A 14512-nucleotide genomic window follows, 5' to 3' on the forward strand; every position below is an offset into this window, starting at 1 on the left:
TTGAACTTCACCTTCCTATAATCCACACGTTACAATAATATATTTAATGAAATATGAAAGCTTTCCAAGATATCATTACCAGCATAGAAACATATAATAGAATAATTCTCTCGTTTCATGACCGGACTGAACTTAGAAACTCGCAGAAGGCTAACTTACGTCGCCAAGTTAGTAAATTAAAGCATACCACGAGCATCCATTCCAAGTCAGAGGAACGTGCAAGTATTTTATCACAAAACTGTCCAACACATTCTACAACCGTACCTATAGGAATCTTGAAAGAAGTTTCTTTGCATCCTAGTTAAAATCATCGTGAATTGCATCCACGAATCTTAACTGATGTCTTCTCTCAATTATGATCTCCACGAACGTATGTCGAGTTATATGAAACTTGACATTTCTATCGAGGTGTTAGTTAAGATGATTCACCAAGAACTTCTCTGATAGAGTTACCAACATCGACTCGATACTACGGTTAATCGTAATTCTCTGGAGAAGTCGAGGCCAGCTGACTGATAGAAATTATTCAGTTACATGATCACGCTCCAAAGGGTTGTAGTATACATATAGAATACTCGTTACAATTTGGAGATCGGCAAGTTTCGTATTGATGCTAAGATAGAGTATTGGGTAGCTGTTGGTATAGAACCATAACCATTTAATTATGCTTTTGACATAGGAGGATGAAGATAGAATATGAAATTAATTACATATTTTCTTATGCTATAATATAATGAATTTAATTATTTTCTTTTATTATATATAACGATATATAATTAGCTTTGAACTGTTTCAGTTAGTAAAGGAAGGGGTGGCAATATCGTGATCTTCTATATTACAACAAACGCGTCATTTGTTGCATCTACTACATTCGCATGTGGAAAAACAGATTTAATCTAAAGAGTATTATTTCCGCTAATGAGAAGCATAAATAATATAACTTGAAAAACATTCTGGTTTACGTCATCCTGAAAAAGGAATATTTCTTGCAAATTGAGTGAGTTAAAGCGTCGTGTGTTGGAATATATTTAAGAAAGGTACGTAGAATCGATATACACAAGTGCATATATATCACCGCATTTTTTATACTGTATTTTCAAAAATATAGTTGAAATTCCCGAAACTATTTGTGTTGAAACATAATGAAATTTCATTTTTTATGTATATTACAATCAGATAATTATAATACAGACATGCCTCGGATAAATTTTTTCCGAGATCAAGGAAATTATATTTCTACGATTTCTACGAAAAGAGGAAATGGAAAACAGGTCGTAAGGCGACATAACGTAATGAATACAAAAGTGCGAAGGAACGAAGAATATGTATGTGTGACTTTTGTATGTAAACAGAAGAATTTACTTTACTTATTTACTTTCCACCTCAAAATGTTACTAAAAAATGATCTTTTGATGATTTTTGTTAGAGGGCCATATTACTATCACTTTTATACGAGTTCCAAAACTGACGTTACTCTTTTCTTTTACTTTCGCATTTCATTACAGATAAGCTTATTAATTTACGAACATTTTACGCAAAAATTTGAAGCAGTTTAAATTATGAATCAGATTTTAGGTAGAAATATAAGACTCTGAGACTGTTACGACCGTTCAGGGAGAGACGCGAAAATTCTTGCTATGGTTCTGATAGTCGACGCTGCAAATCAGTCGTTCCCCTATTTCGATTTGGATAACAGAGGTGGTTCAAATGATTGTAACACTGAATTAACAGGGTTAATATAAGCTTCTATTTTTAACAATATTTAAAATTATAATTAATACGTTACAAATGATTTTACGATGATACAACTAATTTATTATTATAATTCGACTCGACTTCATAATATTTCTCGACGTATTCGTTTGACTACCTTGATTTTATTTCTCTGAACCTCTCGATGCATTCGGTTTGAATTCTCATTTGCCACTGACTACCCTTCGATTTTGTCCTTTGTCTTCTCTGGGAGACAACCACGACCCCCACCACGCTCGGGTCTCGCGACCGTTCGCGCCTCTGGTCACATATGCCACCATTTTTGTGTAGATACAATAACAGACCGAAGGCGAATCGATGTTTTCTAGAATTCGCTGCTTGACAACAACCATGCGCTTATCGCTACATTGTGTATATCTCGTCGGTCATGTAAGACGATCTGTCTGCGATACTGTAGTGCTAAGGAAGACGGATAGGAACATGGCCTATAGCAAGCTCGAGGCGTAACAGAGATCATATTACCGCTCTTTCCTCTAACTGTTAATAGAAACTGTTAATATAAAATTCTCTGGTGTGTTAAATTATGTAAATGATTAATCCCAATTTGTTCAAAATTGTATTTATTTCTTGCTTTTATCAAAACTTCATCTTAGCACAAAGATAAGACTTGAGATTTTGAGATCTTATTAACATACTGGATAGACAATTTTACTTCAGCCTAGCGGTTTTGAAATAGCATTTGGTTTACAAATTTTATAAACTTTTCAATATTGCACGTAATTAGTATTTATTTATTTACTTATTATTACTTAGTCCGTGCCTTTCGGCTTTCAACGAGCTTTCGGTTTTATATCTCGTTTACCTATCACGCTATTTACATTCTATCAGTCTTATGGCGTTATCACCTTATTGCCTCCTTCCTTATATCTATCTAAACTCTTTCCCTTGTCTGTCTCTCTTTTCTTATATATCTACCTCCCCTCTTATCTACTTTCTTATATTGCACTCCATTATATATTCTGTCTCTAAAACTATGGCAACTTTTGCCTCCTTGCTGTGCTTCCTTATTGTCGTTCCTCCATGTCTGGTATTGCCCTTCTCTTCTCTATTATTGTTTTCAATTCTATTAGTCCTTCTCCAGTCTCGTTAATTTTTTTTCTGTGTCCTTTGATCCTCCCGTTATTTCGCATTCTTCTATTACGTGTCTCAGGTCTTCTTCTTTCTTTTTACATAGCCTGCATCTTTTTTCTCCCTCTTCTTTCCAGTATTCCCTTGCTTTGATCTCGTTTCCACATCTGAATCTTGCTAATATTTTTCTGTCCTTCCACTTCATCCTCCCTGTAAATTCGGCCAGTCGCGGGGAGACGCGTTCGCGAGGAGGCGCGTCAACGGGAGTCGTAAATTTCCGTTACGATTGTATCAATCGACACCACGAGCAGGTCGATCCCCGTATTTCTTTTGGTATAATAGGGGTAGTTCAGTTGGAATAAAACTGTAGTCTACAGTTTTATTAATATATATATTTATTTCTATTTTGCACGGATACACACTCCCATACACAAGCGAAGTCGGTGAATTTGATTCCTTAGACGGAACGTAGAGTTAATATGAATGCCCGATTGTCATACGAACAGTTGACTTGACTGTCGCGAGGGCTTGAAGAGCCAAAGGAACCCGGGAGATGTGTGGCACAGACTGGCCTAGACTCGACTCACTGTTCGTTCTTTCGCCATCACAGGAGTAGGGGACTTTCTACCGTCTTAGGTAGTTGACGATATTGTTTTTTGGGATGAAGTCCCCTTTTTCTTTGTATACACATCCGCTCTTTCCGTATGGCAGATACCTGTTTTATCCGTGATTGTTACCAGCACGTAATAAATTCCAGGTCGTGGTGAATAGCCCGCTGTAAACGTGAAGTACTTTTTGGGACTCTATGTCCCGTAATTTTAGTGCAGACCGATTGACCCATCTATATACGTTAGCCATTAAACTATCGTTGGAGTATATGGTGGGTCCTTGGGTCTGTAGAAGGTCAGAATAACGGTATGAGGGCTGTTGACAGTCAGGTAATAAGGGCTGACTTGTGGGCCGCTTCATACGGCGTAACACTCCCTTCTAAGTATTTTGGTAACTTTTCTTTGGCGATTTTTCTAATACTGCACGTAATTTATTACTACAAATATTTTTAAGCTACTATGTTCATCATATTGTACGGTAAAAGTACGAAATACGAATTGATTGGATTTAAGTCAAGAAAAATAAAATATATTTCAATCCTTCCAATTAGTCCCGTTTATAAAAAGATATACAGAAAATGATTGTACAATCATCAATTCGTGTTTTATAACATAATAACATTTAACAGTGTAAAAATTATTTGAAATTTAGCTTTTCAATAAATATATTTCTATCATAAATTTTCAGAGAATATATGTATGTAGTTTTTGTAAAGATATAAACCAAATTCCAGAAAAACTGGGACTAATTATTTGAAGTAACTAATAAAGTAATTAAATTAAACTATCACTTAATATACAAAAACAAATCACAAAAACCAACAATCTTTTTAATCAGTGTTTCAGAAATTTAACGATAATTTCGTTAGGGCGAAGTTTCCTATTCGAACTGACTGAAAGAGTTTCGAAACTGGGGTGTTACTATTCACAAACAATGAAAGAAAAAAGTTAATTCAATATCGAATCTCAGTTTCTTTCGGATCAATTACCCCATTCGACAATCTCGCAGCTGTGGTTAGGATTCGTATTATATCGAAGAAATCGATTCAGCCGGATAATTCGTTCTTTAAATAAAGCGAGCTAATTTGGCGACTGTAATCTATCGTTGTTCCCAAGATTGGCTTTCGTTTAATGGCGGGAAAGTGCGTTGTTAAGTGGTCCAGATACTTCTCGATCCCCTATCCTCTGTCTGCACAAATGGGCTGTAAGGGTTTTATCAGTTCAGGATTATGCACGGTGATTCTTCTGAATTTTTCAGCGATGCAAGATTTTTTTTTGGTCTTCCAATTGTAGTATCGGGCAAAAGAAATAATAAATAGTTCTGAAATATCTATAGTATACAAAATATGATAGCAGCTGCAGTCGCAGGAGTCACGTTTTGTTTATGTTTACTCTCTCGTTTCGTTGAACCAACTATCGACACTGACTTTTTTTCGATATGATGTAAGTCAATTTATTTCTAATTGTCGTAGTTTTACTTGTTTAATGTGTATAGCAGAACGTTATTATACGATAAGAATGAGTTTAAAGAATTGACGTTCCAAGAACTCTTTATGCTTAGACCGTTTGAATTGTAGTGATCGGACAAAGAAGATTCCTTTAAATTGGCATAACGCATTATAAGATATCACACTAAAAGAAGTATACGATAAAATAAGAATTGTTAATAATAGATCGTCCGAAAAATTTCTTTCGTTTTATAAGGAAATAATAGATACACAACATTTTTCGTTTTATATTATTTTATCGAATTACGTATGATTCATTTTGTTCTATCAAAATAAAGATCACAACGTTCGACAGACTACTTTTCATGTTTGTATAACAGTCACATAACTTTCACGCTACCAAAACAAACTTGCCCACAAGTGACGATAAACAATATACCTATTCCAGATAAATAGTCAGTTACATATCTGGGCATGATTCTGGACAGAAGATTGACATGGAAACAACATATCTTAGATAAAATCAAACAACTCAAAGCAAAATTTAAAAAATCCTACTGGCTCATCGGCCGACGTTCCAACTTAAACGCGCAAAGTAAAATTACATTATACAAAGCCATATTAAAACCTGTTTGGACCTATGGAATCCAACTATGGGGAACAGCAAGTAATTCCAACATAGAAATTCTTCAACAATTCCAATCGAAAACCTTAAGATCCCTAATAGATGCACTTTGGTACGTCACCAACGAAACGATACATCACGACCTCAAGATACCCACGGTCAAAGAAGAATTATCCAAATTCAGCAATAGACACAGCACAAGAGTTAACAACCTCCAAAACCCTCTAATTACTCAACTACTGGACACGTCGGAACAGATCCGCAGGCTAAAAAGACATTACACCTTAAACCGAAGCACTAGATTCAAATAGAATGAAACATACTATAAACACTTATTAACCATGTCATAGTACCACGCCAGATAAATTTACTTAAAATCCTCTAACGAGAATTGATTGTAAAATAAACGCAAATAATAAAAAAATGTTTGTATAAAGATGCATCGTTGTAAAAGACGTGTCTGTAAAAGAAAGACTTTTCGGACAACCTAATATTACCGCAATATATTTTATTACATAATAAAACAAACAATACACAATTTCACAAATAATGCAGAAATAATCGAACTTCGAAAGTTGTATTGTCCAGTGAAAAATAGCCCTACGGGATATATAAATTAATAAATCAAATATTAAACTATCTTTTTTTAAATTACCGAGCTACAACATGTCCCGTATGGACCACTATCTATAGCGAAATTATGGATAATTCCTGCACAAATTCATATACAGGGGTGCACTCATATTATTTTTAAACCTTTCGTGCATGACTTTATTGCCCATCATTCGAACATTTCTTCCTTTATCATCAATGCTAGAGTGAATTGCAGAGTCATCAGTACCGCGAACAAACCAACGGAATTTATACGCGCTCGTTGAGATTGACACGCGACGAATAGATTGGATGCGATTAAAAATTGAATTTCCAGTGAAGCTCTGCAATTTCGAGTCGTTTTGTTGCATCGAAAGGTGAATCGTCAAATTTCGTTATATTCCTTCCCCTGTTCACCCAAGCTTCTTTTGTTGGCATAGCTTCGCGGGAGTCAAGCGGGAGGAAAAAAGGGCAGCACTGAAAGCTAGAAGATCGATGGATATTAATTATTAAATTAAATTCATCGCTCCGACTCAGGACAAGTTGTTATATGAACGATGAACATATTGAGTCAATTATAGACAAAACACGGATAAAAAGAGGACAGATGTACTGGCTAACTAGTCGAAACTCTAAATTTAGCATAGAAAATAAACTAAAAATCTACAAAACTGTAATAAAACCAATTTGAACGTACGGAATACCACTATGGGGGACAGCAGCAATGAGCCACATAAATAAACTAGAGTCGCTACAATCGAAGATACTGAGAACAATAGTCAACGCCCCATGGTATGTCAGAAACGGGGATATACGCAAACACTTAAAAATACCAATGGACAAAGAAGAAATCGGCAACTGCGCAGAAAAATACAAGGAAAAACCGGCAACACAGCCAAACCAGCTGAAGCGAACAAAACTGTCATAAAAAGAAGACTAAAAAGAAAACACTCCACTGACCTCATTAAAGAAATAAAATAGTCAAACTTCCATATGTTATATACTTAACATACACATGTTATTTAGCAATGAAGCTAAAAAAATTTACCAAATATCCAGCTGAACAAATTGTAAAGTACAAATTAAATAATAAAATCTATTTCTTTATAAAAAATATGAACGACGAATGCCGAAAATCAACGACCGCGCTTTTCTTGCTGCAATTAGCTTTCATTCCTTTCTTTGAGGTCTTTTATCTGTTCTTCGCGGTTCACACGCACTAATCGTTAGCGTCGCCAGCTTCCTTATTTTTTACAAGAAGAAACGAACACGATGGATTCAATGGAGGGATTAAAAGGTTACGAGTGTGCTCGAGAACATCGAAAAACAGAGATTCAGGGAAAAATTTCAGGAAAAATTGTGAAGGCACGAACGCGGAATTAAACGCTGTGGAAATTTTTTGTCCCAGATAAAGGTTGTTCTGACGTTCCTATGTTGAACCTCTTTGGTTTGGTACTCAACTTTTTCAAATCTCTTGTCACTGATACCGAACTTTTAACAATATAAAGTTGCTCCTCTAAAAACTTCAAAGAAATCTTTACATCCGTGAATAATTGAAAATCTGGAGGAGCTTTGAAGAGAACGAGGAATGTATTATTTATATTCTGCATAAACTGTTTTGAAAGATGTAAATGATATGGTATTAAATGGTCAAAATCATAATATATACATAATATACAGGGTACATTATAAATCAGCTTCCACAAGTTTTCAAACACTTCCGATAATCTGATAAAGAAATATTTGCGTTGGCTGCACTGCTTGAACCTTTAAAGTTATATAATAATCATAAAATCCTATAATCCCTGCATTTACGAGTGTTCATTATTATAGTACTTAATAAACCAATAAAATTATTTACCATACTTAACCACTTTTCTATATGCTACTAATTATGATTGTAATCAATGTAACTTAAAAAAATAACAAATAACATATGGATATCACTTATGGCCCAACGAATCATCATCGTCCATGATTATAAACAGGTTAAACGTCGAACTGAATTTTTACTTGATAAATTAAACTTTTTATAATTTTTACAATGTGCAGACACACATATCGCGATGCAACTTAAAACAATAACAAACCATAGCATATGGATATCACGTATGGCCCAACGAATCATCATCGTTCATGATAATGAACAAGTTAAACATAGAACTGAATTTTTACCTGATAAATTAAACTTTTTATACTGTTACGACCGTTCGCGGAGGGACGCGGTCGCGAGGGAAACGCGTCAGCGAGAGGCGTAAATAAATACTCGCTACGATTCGTATAATAGACGCCGCGAATTAGTCGTTCTTCTAGTTTCGGTTAGGATAACAGAGGTGGTTCAATGAATTTAACACTGTGTTAACAGATTAATATAGCGTGTATATTCAACAATAAATTGTATAATAATAAAAGCATCACAAATTATTTAGCGATGAATACAGTTAATGCGTTATAGAAATTCGAGCCGACTTTACGATATCTTTCAATGAATTCGTTAGACTAAGCGACTTTATTCGTCAGATCTCTCGATGTATGCAGTATGAATTTTCAAAACGGACTGATTGCTCCTAGATCAATTCTTTGTCTTCTCGGGGAGACAACCCCCACTACGCTCGGATCACGCCACCACTCGTGCCGATGATCACGTAGGCCTACTTCTTTGTGAGAATAAAATAACGGACCGAAATCGACGTTTCTGGAACTCGCTGCTTGGCGACAACTATGCGCTCGTCGAGACATTCTATATTTTTTGTCGGGCAGATAAGACGATCTATCTGCGACGCTAGAGGACCGCGAGCGACGGTTAGAAATACGATCTATACTAAAGCCTTGTGGCGTAACATATACTTTTTACAATGTGCAAACACACATATCGCGATGCAACTTTCAAACTTCAAACACAACCATTTTCAAGGTTATTCTGTTTCGTTTATGGTCTATCGCAAAATTTACGAACCGCATAAATGAGTAGGAGAATTTCTGAATTCACGTGTATTCTACGCAGAGTAAATCGCGAAAACCAACTTAAAACGAGCACAAAATATTCGTTGATTAAACAATTTCGTATCAGGACCGCATTAATTCATCGTGATTCCTCGATCGAGTGTTTTTCCCTTTGACGAAGAAGAATATCAGGATTCTCGTCTTTCCGTCGATCATCAATTTTTAATCGCTCCTCCGCGAGACTTCGACAACTCTTCAGCGGATAACTGCGAAACTTTTCCAATACTCTTTACATCTTACGATACAGCGATAAATCATCGCTTTCTTCGGGAAAAAATTCGAGTGTTCGAGATACGAGATAAGAATGCAGAATAGTGTCATTTAGGATGATCGGGAAATCGTTTCGGGGGCGTAAGACGGACTTACTAATTTCGCTAATAGCTGTGATCATTTAACTTCCAGCGCAATCTTCGTAATTGCGCATTGAATGACGTTTTCGCAACCCTTTTAGTCTTGACGCGATACCATTCAAGAAAGAGACTGTGGTTTTAAAATCTATAGGCTGTAAAACTTTCTGTTACTGGAATTTTGTTTGATTATCGGGGAAGAAGATCATAGTCGATTATAGTTTCTCAATTTAATTTGTGAAAGCAGAAGCTAGCACATCATTAAAAGGCCTCGACGTTAGAAGAATAATGCGAGAGAAAATTTTTTATTGGTGGAAATTGTGTATTGTTTAGACAAATAAGAATCCTATTCATCGGTTCTATCATAATTATTTCATTTTCATTAAAAGATTTCGATAGCAATATAATTACATATTACCCTCCCAGCGAGATCATTGTAACATTATTATTGTACCTATATTGTGATTTTTAGCAACATCGTATGTTTAATATTATTCTGCTACTTGGATGACTGCTATAAGAAATAAAAGGTATATAGTACAAAAATTTGGTTAATATATTCAATAATTATATCAATAAATTCAAATAGAAAATGAAATTATTTTGAACAACATTAAAAAATAAAAATTCAGAAATATCTAAATTAATACGACATATGCCTCAGTAATTTGGTATTCGTCTAGAAGTAGAGCTTAAATAAAATAAAATTAATAAAATAAAAATGTACTAAGAGGATTGAGAAATCGACGGGTTTCTATGGAACGTGTTAATAATACGATACGTTCGATTTTCTCTTTCCTCTCTCTGGTAGCTACGATTATAACGAACATGTTCCATTAAGAGAACGAGACGACGAGGGTGAATTCTTACTTCGAGGCGTCGTTGATCGCGAACTTTCACGGAGTCGCTCGTGATTAACAATCCCAGCTTCGCAACGGAGTTGCTAGAAGTATCTTCTTTTTCTCTTCCTTGTCTTCTTTTTAAAGTAAGTGTCGTCGAGGTTTCTTGATTAATCGTAGCTGACGTGTTAGAGAAATGGAACAGTGTCCAAGCTTGATTCTGCGGTTAGATAATATCTTTTTCTTTTTATTCTTCATTTCTCTTACCAACAGATTGCTACCTTTTTCAATTTCTTCCATTGAAGGATGAAATAGTTGGATTCAATTTCTTACTCTTGACAATCTCTTAAATAATGTTGCACACGTAATCTTTTGAACACGATTGGGAACTGTTGGCCGTACTTGACATGTCCATTATTCTTAGTTAGGGTGTATTAGTAAGATGTCGACATGAACAAAGATCATTTATATTATTGTTCAAAACTATCTCCAATTATTTATAACTAGAGTGCAAATGTTTGTGAAAATATTTGAAAGATGTACGGATACGTATATATGTATATAACGTTTAAAAATATTACAAATGTATATATTCAAAGGAAAGTAGATTTTGTATCATTTAGCAAGTAAAACAAAAATTTCTATTCGTAAAAATACCAACTTGTATAAATATCTGCAGTCTATTCACAACTTTCACATTAAAAATTTGCAATATATAATTCATTGATTTTTCTGAGACGAAAAATAGGAAGAAGATGAATATTCTAGATACTTAGTAAATAATGGAAACAGATTATATTTGGAAGGCAATTATGAATAAAGATATTAGATATCCAATAGAAAATGAATTATATACTACTACTACTGGACATGTATAAATTTATACTATAAAATTGCCTCGCTGTTTAGCGTCTGTTGAGAATTTTGGATCTTAATAGCCGAAATAATGGTATAGGAACACTAAATTTACACTTGGAATTTATATTAGAATAGTTATACATTTATTTGATAAACGATTTCAAAGATATTCATCGATACACACTTGCACGCGTCTCAGCACTTTCTTTGTCTCACCTACTACCATACCCGACTGAACAGTTTACATTCATTTGTTTTCGAGAAGCCGCGCACACAACTTCCACACACTGATATTCCCATACAAGTAAGTATACTACGCATCTAACCTAGTCTAGCACATAAAATTACACATATCTCAATAGCGTCTCCTGTAATTCATTCTTCTTTATTGTGATTTGCATGTATTATAACTATTCAAAAAAATATTGTTCTCCAATTAGGCAAAAATATCGTGTACACAAAGTATCCGTCCAATAACGTAGACTTTTCCATACATCAAATTAAAAATTTTAATTTGCAGTTATTCAAAATCTTAGGATACTATAAATTACACTTGCGCGAATATTTCGATTTTTCAATCTTTACAATGGTTAACATCTTAGCAAATACAACTTCCACCTCCCTTTGAAATACTAATTGAAATAAATCGCTAATACTCCTCATATGCTATAATGTTTGAAAAATACGTAATATCGAAAAGTACGAAAACATAAATAATATAAACCAGATCGAACAATGTCATCATCTTAGGAATTTGTCAAACACTTTTGGCAAACACTTTGTCGCGAGCAACAATCGAGTTCGTAGTCCTTGAATTCGATTCGTAGGCGTTCTCAGCGTCGAGACGGGACAAGATGGGGTGCGTCGTTTAACGTCCCATAATCCGATCCCCTCAATCCTATTTGCCTATACGGCGAGAGCGACGAGTTTGTCGACTCGGTGTCGGCGGATGTTCACCGGTGGTCGGGAATGCACGTTAGAAACGTCTCGTCGCTAACGTCGTTTTAACGATTCATAAATTTTCAACATTCTGCTGCACACCACCCCGCCGTGGCCAGCCAGTTCCAAAAGTTCCATATGGGAAATCTGGGTCAGCCGGGCGCCGCGGCGAGCTTTACGATATATTCTGGGATTAACCAAGGATCGATTCTCGAACGCGTATACTTTAACACGTTGGATTACATTAACACGTTCAGCGAAATGAATAATTCACGCGTCCTTCCGTTTCACGCTCGATAACATTTGCGCTCATTTACTCGATAAACGAAAGAATTGCGCGCATTTTTCCTTGTTTGATCTCATTGATAAACTTTGAGATAATGATTTTGTTTTAGATTTTTGTGAATCTTTCTGACCTCTGCTACCTTAATTCCTTTTTATATTCTATGTATTCTAATTAATTATGTATTCTAAGTAATTCTATTATATATTTAACTAATTTTATAACTCGTCGACCAATAGCATTCTACGTATACGTATTTTAAAATTTTCTTTATTTTATATACAATATATAATATTATATATATTATTATATATATAAACCGAAGAAAATTTTAAGATACGTATACGCAAAATGCTATTGGGTGATGAGTTATAAAATTACTCAACTTAAGGAAACTCTTCGTGAGTAGGAAGGCAACCATACAGAATTTCAGGCAACTTTTAATATACTAACAATAAGATGTGGTCGCTACACAATATAATATATCTGTAATAACACTTGAAATTACCTACATGTTAAATGAATAACAATTATAGCACACGATCTTCAATGATAGCCAAATGTTTATGCATTTACGTAGAATCGACATATGTAAAAAGATACAAACTATTAAGAGCAAAACATTCACTATATTAACAGAATGAATTGCTGTATATACATATAGAAATATGAATTAGAATCGAAACTAATACAACGATGATAAGAAACCACTATTTGACCATAATAGATAAAAGGCATCGATCATCTAAGATTGATATGCTAAGGAATAAAGAGACTTATGGAAAAAATAATTCTTCGCAAGCGTCATCAATCATACTTTATTCGCGATTAATTTAGAAGAGAATCAACGAACGTGTCCAAAGAGTGTAAAAAGGCTGCAAGGGAATGAACAAATAACGTCTGAATTAAATTCTTAATTAAACAACCTTGGATTTCCAGTGCAGACTTTGGTGTCGCCATTGGAAAAGGGGATGGATACACCCATGGAAGACGAGAGATTCTGGACTAAATTCACCCTGCGAAGAGATCTAATTTTGCTGGCTGCGACCATACACGTGTAACAGTCTCCGCATCCCGCATTTCGTGCAGGATAATAAATATATTGCGGTCGCTGGACCATGGAGAAAAGCTTTTCCTACCTATAATATCAACCTCGTGACGCAAGCCTACCTCTAAAAATCCACGAAAAAGCTACAGTTTTTCTCCCTCGAAATTCGTACGTCGAATTTGTCCCGTGTTATTTCTCTTCGTGGATGAAGCTAACGACGACAAATATTCACGTCCCTTTTTCATTAATCCGTACGAAGCGCCTATTTTGAACATGGTTCGTGTCGAAATATTAATCTGTCAATATATACGACAAATTATTCTTGTATTTCGACTTTCATCTCCAGATGACGATGCACTATTTCTACTGCTACTATTATAACAATTATAACGATCTGGGACGGACGTGAAGCTTTTTCATTAGCTTTAGTAATATGCTGCTTATATATATATGTGTGTGTTTTTATATATATGAATATATTTCTATCATACTTGTAGTGGCTCACGAAAGCATTTCAACTTATATATTGTATGTATTAATAAAACATTTTGAAATTTTATTAGCACTATAATTAAACGCGACAGCTATGACTGTGTTTGTAAAATTTGAAACTAATCTGAAAACGTATATACATGTAGGAAATCATATAGTGCTAGTAGGTTTGGTAATATTATGATTCTTACAATATCGTTTGATGCTCCGTCAATCTATGTTTATGCAGTCACTATTCGTCACTCACTACTCTTGTTACAATGGTTCTCTCTTTTATACACTGACAACACTCCTTGACAATGTCACGACCGGTACACGTCAAAACCGATGGGCTGATGGCGGAGGTAAAGATTTGGTGGCATTTGGCAACAATGTATATCGCTGAAGCGAAGTGCCTAATAAGCCATCAATATCCCAACAGTCCTTACGCCGAATGTTCGAGAAGGCGTGCGTGGCAACGTTGCGAACGTCTCCTAACAAACGCGTGGATAGTGGGAATATTGAGGGGTGACAAAGGAAAGAGAATCGGATCCGATCGAAAGTTAAGTTGTAAGAGTTTCAGTCTTGGAAAGTCACAGCTGGAATTCGGA

At 35.0% G+C, this 14512-nt stretch overlaps 1 protein-coding gene and 1 long non-coding RNA gene across 2 annotated transcripts in view; both read right to left on the bottom strand.

The window, feature by feature from the left end:
• Positions 1 to 14512, bottom strand: part of LOC139988342 (uncharacterized) — a 446678-nt gene that overhangs the window by 115396 nt on the left and 316770 nt on the right. The window lies entirely within an intron of this gene.
• Positions 2494 to 3865, bottom strand: LOC139987922 (uncharacterized). Its single transcript, XR_011799980.1, has 2 exons — positions 3821 to 3865; positions 2494 to 3047 (listed from the first exon to the last, which is right to left on the bottom strand). It is a non-coding gene; the product is annotated as an uncharacterized lncRNA (long non-coding RNA).

This window comes from Bombus fervidus, chromosome 6 (assembly GCF_041682495.2).
Source record: "Bombus fervidus isolate BK054 chromosome 6, iyBomFerv1, whole genome shotgun sequence".
NCBI lineage: Eukaryota > Metazoa > Arthropoda > Insecta > Hymenoptera > Apidae > Bombus > Bombus fervidus.